The sequence below is a fragment of the Panthera leo genome, chromosome A2 (genome assembly GCF_018350215.1).
Source record: "Panthera leo isolate Ple1 chromosome A2, P.leo_Ple1_pat1.1, whole genome shotgun sequence".
Lineage (NCBI taxonomy): Eukaryota > Metazoa > Chordata > Mammalia > Carnivora > Felidae > Panthera > Panthera leo.
In genome coordinates, this window is record NC_056680.1 from 127068105 (window position 1) to 127076811 (window position 8707).

The following is an 8707-nucleotide window of genomic DNA, read 5'->3' on the forward strand; positions in this document are numbered from 1 at the left end:
TTAAATAATTCTCTTAAGACTTCATAGTATTTGCACAAGGTTAACTCTGTACAATCTTGTTCCTAAAGTGGTTATAAAAAGAAAGTAAGTATTTTATTTTATTTGCTTCTGTCAAAGCAAAAGGCCTCCTGGAAAATAGGATACTTAATTCTTTAGGAAATTACTAGTGTGTTAAATTAGCAAAGAGTATTTTTTCTAATCATTATTATTGTCATTATCCCAAGTACGGGTCACAATTTTCTGAGTTGTTTATATACAAAAACAAATATAGTGTTATTTTTCCATAATTAGATGTGGCCAATATTTGTGTGCATGACTAAAACATTGTTGTATAAAAGTTGAAAGAGATGTGTTTCTTTCAGAATGCTGATTTCAAGTCACAGGATCAGCATTAGAGAAAGAAGATGAGCAGAAATGAAAATATTGTCATGCATTTTTCCTGTTTTTCCAAATCATCAGTCAAAAAATAGAAAAACAGGATCATGTGTTTATGGTCAATTAACATTTTTTTTTTACATTTAAGGGAGATATGTAAAGAATACTGACAGAATTATTGAGAAGATGCATGTGAATTACATAGTTTGCTGGCTTTAAAAAGTTTGAAAGTTTATCTTTGTTTTGCACATATAGAGTGGGTCCTTCTTTCAGACGAGCCTTGCTAATCATTTTGTTAAAATTTGAACTTCATCATATCACAAAGCCTCATTCAGCAGACTCACTCTTGTCCCATTCCTTTTTTGTTGTTGTTATCGTTGTTGTGAGTCAGCCGTAGATAATGACAGTTTAAGAGCCAAACCGTAAAATAAGGATTAAGAGAAGTCATGCTTCTTAGTCGTCACATCAACACTGTTTTGACAGTCGCTTATTTGACTCCATCCCATGTTCACTTGCGCTTTCTCACTTCTCTTGTTCTGACCAGCTGTGGAAGGTAGTTTATCTGCTAATTATATGAGTTACGTAAGTTATATTTTCACAGCTTCCTGTATTTCAAAATTTAAGTTTATTATGTCACAATATGGAATTTAAGATCTCAACCCCATCATTGATGGTACACTTGTCAGTCTAATTTGTATAGCTCCTTTGAACTATAAGTTGGTATTATACATACACTGTTCCTTTTTAATATCAGGTCTGAAGCCTGTAACAGTGAAAAACATCTTGATTTTTCTAATTTACATTTGATTGCTCAGTCCTGTCTCCATTGCATGACTCTAACCTTTTTGATCAACTAAGATAGAATTAACATTGGAACTCCTCGCATGTATTTCGGGCTTACTGAAAAATACCAGCAAGAAACCTGCCATGTTCCCTTAGATGCAGATGCCCTTTTGTGGGCACAGTATCCACTGATGAGTTCATTTTCTTTTAATTAAACATAATTTAAAAATGGAAAGTAAAGCTCTGTTAATGGTGATAAAGCATTATGTAGTTTATGTATAATTGTTTTTTTTGTGGTCACAGGCTTTTTCTCTTATAAAATGTTAATTACATCAACTGAGCATATTAATGGATATTATCAAACACACCTGTTCTATTTTAATGCTTAACATGATGAATTTGAAATAATTTATAGTAGATTGGAGTAACCCTCCATTTGAGGGAGAGTATTTTTTTTCCAGAAATTATAAATTGCCTTCATGAAATAGAAGGGTTCAGTTGGACATTGCTTTAGATGACACAGGTACATAACAGTAGACGAAAGACTAAAATTTAGAAGAAATTTCATATTGGTTTTGCAAGTTGCTTCTCCTTAGCTTTGCTTAGAGGACAAGGTGTAGTGCTCTGAGGGATATTTTCACTCTAAAAGCATTTCTGTCCTAGAACTTTAGAGCTAAATAAGCTCTCAGTGTTCATTTTATATGGCAAATTCTTTGTCATTCTTTAAAATTGATTGGGATGCTTTACTTTCCGTACTGTCTTTATCACCACCCAGGACCAAGTGCTCCCTTTTCTGCAGTTTCTTGGCATATCATATAAGCTTCATCATTATTCTCTCATTACCTGTATTTGTGCATCGTATTTGTATTTATATCACCAATTTTAAGGACAGAGACTGTCATAAAGTAGTTGCTTAACGAATGTCTGATGAATATATATATGAATTAATGAAGAAATCTTGAAATAAATTGCCAGTGATATTAGTGGTGATACTTTGATATAAGTTGTATGTTTGTGAAATTCAGCTTCTAATATCTTCTTGGGTGATCTTTTAAGATTTTATATCCTTTGGATGTAATCACCAAAAGATAATTTTCACAGACCATTCTATTTAATTACAGAATATATTGTAATCACTTGGACCACAATACATAAATCCCATCCTGGATTTAATAGGGAATTTGTATGTATAATTTTTCATGAAAGAGCCTATGAAAAGAATTATTGTAGATTGCATGTTTTAATAAAACTTACACTAATTAGATTCATAGTTATGAATTGGAATTTATTCTTTAAAAGAGTCTAATAAAAATTTAGCCTAAATTATTTTTTTATTTTCTATAATATGTTATTTTAATTTTATCCTATGTTTATTAACTCTGAGTAAAAATTGGTATGCAACAAACTCAGCAATTATCTAACGTTGGCTTTAAACTAGGTATTGACTCCGGAAATTGGAGTGAGCTGAAAAAATGTAGGAGAAAGAAGCAACACAATGTAAAGTCTGTCCTGTTATTTCTTTATGTTAAGAGAGATTTTCCTAAACAACTCTAGTAATTCTATCCTTCATAAAAACTTTTCTTTCATCCTTATTCCTTTAGATTAAAAATACCAGCTCCACTCCTTTCGTTTATGATAGAATTACCTTCAGTTTTTAATGAATGAACTGTAAATCTTTTGGGGATGGTCCAGAAAGCTATAAGATTAACTCAAGATTATTTCTAGTCTTTGACTCCGCAAGTGCTCATTGAGTGCTTACTGTATGCTCTGCATTGTATTAATAAATGGGAACATGCCAGTGAGGGGATTTTTGAGGACAAAAAGTCTTCATTTTAGTGTAAAACATAGATATGTAAACACATAATTGCATGATAATCTAGAAAGCAAAATTCTAGGGATATGAGTTCAAGACTGTGGTAGAAAAAGAGTAAGTTTCTGTCTGGAAAGGGGAAAGGCTTTTTTCTAAGTACATGAAATTTTAGTTGGGTGTTAAGAAATATGAGTAGGGATAAAGAAAGTGGGGGCTATAGAAGAAGGAAGAATATTTGTCACATAGGAAATAACATGGAGGCATGAAGAAGCTTGATATGTTTGGTATAAGAAATGTAGTTCAGCTTGTGTGAGTAGAGGATGTGAAGATGAGAAGCATTTGGAGGTGATACTGATAAGATGGGCTAGTGACATATGGTGAAAAAGCCCTGTTTTGAGGATGTTTGGCTTCATTTTGTGATTAGTGAGCACTCAGTGGAAGAGTTTAATTAGCTCATCCAGACTAGAGGAGACAGAGACTTGGACTAATGAAGGAGTTGTGGGGACAGGGAAGAGGGCATGGATTTGAGTTGTATAGAGAGTATAATACATAGGGCTTTCAGATCAAATTGGATTTTGAGAGCAAGGGGAGAAATCTAGGTTTCTGGCTTGCTGATAGTGAAGAAAGAGAACAGAGAAAGGGGTGGAGGATGGCAAAGAGGATAGAATAACGACTTAGTACTGAAAATGATGTGCTGAGGTGCCAAGAAACCATCTAGTTAGAGTCAGGAGGAAGTAATGTGAAAGATAACACTTTAAAGAGAGATTGTTTGCAAGTTTGGTGAAATGATCCAAAAATACATCAAAAAGGAAGTGAAATTTTAAATTGCTCTTGAAAAGAAATAAAAAAAAAGGGGGGGGGACTGCGGGGTGGCTCAGTTGGTTTAGCATCCGACTTTGGCTCAGGTCATGATCTCACGGTTTGTGGGTTCGAGCCCCGCGTCAGGGTCTGTGCTGACAGCCTGGAGCCTCTTTGGATTCTGTCTCCCTCTCTTTCTGCCCCTCCCCTGCTCACCCTCTGTCTCTGTCACTCTGTCTCTCTCTCAAAAATAAACGTTAAAAAAATTTAAAAAAATAAAATGCTCTTGAAAATAGTATAGTTTTTAATTGGTTGAAATACTAAGAAAAAAGGAAAATATTTTAGGTCCTATGAATTTTATGAAGAAAGGTGGAAGAACTAGAAATTACAAAAGCATATATGGGTGATGGTAAGTATTAAGAAAGCCTACAAAATTCTCTAGGGATCAGTGGGAGGAAAGCCTTGAAAGGTAGATTGGCATACAAGGGGTTAGGTTATGAATTTCTTTCTAAGCATTTTAGAAGTTTTAAAAAATGTACTGTAGAGATTTTAATTTTTTATATTTTGAAAGTTTAAGGAGTAACATGATCAGAACTCCACTTTAGGTCACTAATGGTAGTAATATGAGCATAGGCAGAAAAGGAAGACAAAATTAAAGTTAGGGAGCTTGAGGTAATGAAGGATTCAAATAAAATGGGGATAGTACAATTGCAGATGAAGAGAGGCATAAAGGGTATTGGAAAGGCAAAGTCAGCATTACTTAACAAATGATTTAGATTTGAGAAATAATCAATAAATAAGGGGTTGAAAATCTGAAGGTCTGAGATGTCAGAACCATTGATGGACATGGGAAGTCGTTGACTGGGGAGTAAAAATTAGGATTCATCTTTTATATGCACATTCTTTGCAGGTATCCTATGTGCCTGTCACTGTACTAGGTTTAGTATATAAAAATAAAATAAATGATGAAAAGAAAATATATGGAAAAAGGTTTTGTATTCTAGTGAGGGTAATAGAAATGTAAAGAACATCAGAACAAAGTGTGATAAAGGCTACAATAGTGGTATGAACACTGTGCTTCTGGAGCTCATTTAGGGAGATGCTGGGCTTGTGATTTTAGTGGACATCTAGGCATAAAGTTATAGCTTGGAACTGGAAAGAGAAGTTATACCCAGGAGAAAGGGTGAGGATGCATTTAAGGTCTTATTTTACTTGACCCTCCTGACATTTTTGGCATTGCCAATAAAACCCTTTTTTAGAACCTTAGAATTATTCCTTATCATTTTTTATTCCTGTCTAAACTCCTGTGAAACCCAATAAATCTTCCATTTTCTGTTATCTTTGGTCTCAGTAATCTCACAAATATCCATGGGTTTACTACTACTTGTATGTTCATGATTCCAAACTTCTATCTCAGGTTTAGGATTATCTTTTGAGTTCTACGTGCATAAAACAACTGTTCCCAGATATCATTACTTGCAAGTCCTAGGTGTATTCCAGATTCAACACACCTCAAAATTTACTCTGTATCTTTCTCCTTGAACCAGTCCCTCTTATAGCATTCTGGTACCTGCAGCTGGTACTAATCATCAGCTCAGTTGTCCAAGTTATAAGAATCATCCTTGGTCATTTTATCTCATTACTTATATCCAACATTTGTCAGGTGCTGCAGCGTCAAAGTCCTGAGTAGCTCTTTATCAGTTCTCTCTTTTCATTGTTTCATACTCTCTTTTTCATTGTTGTGGTTATTTATTGCCAGGATTCTGCAGTGGGCTTCCACATGGTCTTGTCATCTCCAGTTTGACTTCCCTCCCAATCTGTGAGCCATACTTTGGTGGTTATGAACTACTGTGCCTGGTACTGTTCCACGTGCTTTATATGTACTTAGTCATTTCAAATCTAAGGGATTATGTATTCCTCTCTCTTTGGTGCAGCATATGGAAATTGGAGTGGAAATGTTTTTCAGGGTCACACAACCAGAAGGTGGGGGGAGGTTGACTGAAAACCAGATACTCTGAATAGAGGTACCATGCCCTTATTCACTCACACTAGGTTATATACTCTGACTTTATACTGCTTTTATATTATAAGCTGCTTTGACCTTTGAACTATGAAAACAGCAAACTTAAAACTAGTGATTTAGATCTATTAATTTCAGTATTATTTTCACTTTAATCTTTTTGATAAAATTATTATACTTTATTAATTTTATTTATTTTTTTATTTTGAGAAAGACCACATGAACAGGGGAGGGGCAGAGAGAGAGAATGAATCCCAAACAGGCTCCACGCTGCCAGCACAGAGCCAGAGGTGGGGATCAAACTCATGAAATTGCAAGATCATGACCTGAGCCAAAACCAAGAGTCAGGCACTTAACCGACTGAACCACCCAGGCACCCCTTATACTTTATTTAAATATAAATATAGGTGAGTTTCATGTCAGTCTTATTTTAAAACTTTTTAAAACTCACCATTTCTCTACTTTTCTCTCCTTCTTTGACTGGGCCTAGACAAGCATTCATTTGTGCTCCACCCTTTTAATTCTTGTGAATGTGATGTTCATAAGAAATTAATTTTGTTTACCAGGGGAGTAACATGTTCACACAGCAGGTGTGGCATCATTTTGAAATATGTTCTGCTATACAGAGCTGAAGTGAATTGGCATGTAGCTTAAGTCTTGTTTTGTTTCTTAAAGTGATATCTTGGAGTCATCTGTTGGGTTAATGCACCAGATGCAGTAAAATCCTCATACCTAAAGAGTCTACGTAGATATTCTTCATCACATGATGGTATATGGTAAAAGCCTCATATGCTGTAGATATTTAATTTGACCTGGTTACCAGCCTGACTTGGTGTACTTTTCTGAAAAGAAGACCCAAGCGAGAATGTCTTCATATTCCTAGTGATATTGGTTGGATGTAGTTTTAATTCCTATGTAAATCTTTACAGATAGCAGACAGACACTAAAATAACCCTAAGAAATATTAAACATGCCTCAAACTGTTTGGCTATCATGTTGTCAAAATTATCTTACAACCTCTCATTGTAAAATAACTTAACGTTAACTTCTCTTTCTGATATATTGCTGCTAAAATGACAGTACTAGTACATGGAGAAAAATAATTAATGGGTTGATAAAACTTTTGTCTTTTTTTCCATTATGCATTTCTTCCTTTCATCCTTCTGTTCTCTCAACAAATATTTACTGAGCACCAATTACATTCCAGGAACTATGTTATGTACTTGATATTTATTGCCAAAAAGCCATAGAAGTCCCATTCTATCATTCTTAGAATAAAGCCATTCATATCATTCTTGGAATAAAATTTTTATAGCTACAGGTGGCCTGGGAATCAGAGCAGAATGAAGATAAAAAGATATATAGGTTACAAAAGGGAAAAGAAGTGTGCCAAGAATGGGCAATGAGCATAAATATTATGTAATTAGCAATTTTTATCAGTGAGGACCGTGACCTTTCCACCAACATAACACCGTTTTGCCATGAATAAAATTTAAGAAGTTGAATCCAGTCTAAAATTCTGAAAGTTGAATCTTGAGAAAATGGCCAACATTCAGAGAATCATCTAAAATTTGCAAAGCTTCCCAAAAGGACTGATCATTTATAATACTAGCTGACACATATATTCTTAAGAGTCACATTTCCACCTATCTTGAGATGAGTTAATGTCTCTGTAGCAGTTGTGGGTTTATCTGATTTTCTGATTTGCTCTATATTGAAACACTTCTGGTTCCTTCTTGGGTATCACCTCATTGTTCTGAATTAGGAGTGAAAGGTACAACATTCTTTAGGAAGACTCCTGAGCAGTGTCTGAAATATCTGAAAGAGAGTTGATCTCTGATTCTCCAATCTTTCAATTATTCGAGCTCTTACCATCACCTGCTTGGGTGGCTTGATTCTTACTGCTAAGAGCAAAAACCATTAATTTAACATTTCAATATGAGCTTTCTAAGCAGCAGATTATTAGAATGTTGTCATGTGGATGATGCACACACTGACACCATATCATTATCAGTTGTTTACCATCATTTAAATGAGTGCACTTGTGAGCGCTGGGGATTGTATGGAAGTGTTGAATCTCTCAATTGTACACCTGAAACTAATACTACACTGTATGTTAACTAATTGGAATTTAAATAAAAACTTAAAAAAATAAGCCACCATTTAATTGTTAGTATAATGTAATAAGTCGAACTTGCTTTGGTGCTTTGGAAATTACAGTGAAGCACATTAGTAAATTCCACTAAACATTATGGTTTTCTTTCCAGATGGAATGCAATTAGCACAAAACTATTTAATAATGTACTAGTCCACTGCTATTTATGGCAAAGCCTGATTTGCTGCAGAAGGGACCCTTCTTTAGTGACTGTCTAATATTAGAAAGCAGGAAACGTACAAGGCAATAAACACTTCAGAATTTTTTTTAGGGGCTGATTAGAATTCAGTGTTAGCTAATACCTCATAATAATACCTCTTTATGGGAAAGGATTCTGAATTTTCTGAGAAAAGTAGGATATTCTGGTTAAAGTAATATGTCTTTGGCAGTTTGAGTTCTCTGTGGTTTATTAAATTCCTATGTTCTTTACTTTTCTTGGAGATACATTCAAAACTGTTTTCTGAAAAAAAAAAAAAAAAGAATTTTTAAGCAATTCTACCTAAGACAGAACTGAATGTATAGGTGACTTTTTATTTTCCAACTACAATATTTTTTTTTCATGCTCAGAGAATACAATGAAATAATTCACATCTTCTGGAAACTATTCTTTCAAGATTTTAAAGACTTTTCACGGCATGAAAACTTCAGGGCTAGTAAGATGGTTAATAGCTGTGCTAACCTCATTTGAAATTAATACCAGTATGTCAGCCTGAAATGCTATTTTTTGTTATGGAACTTGATATTCGATTCACCATTGGTTGATTCC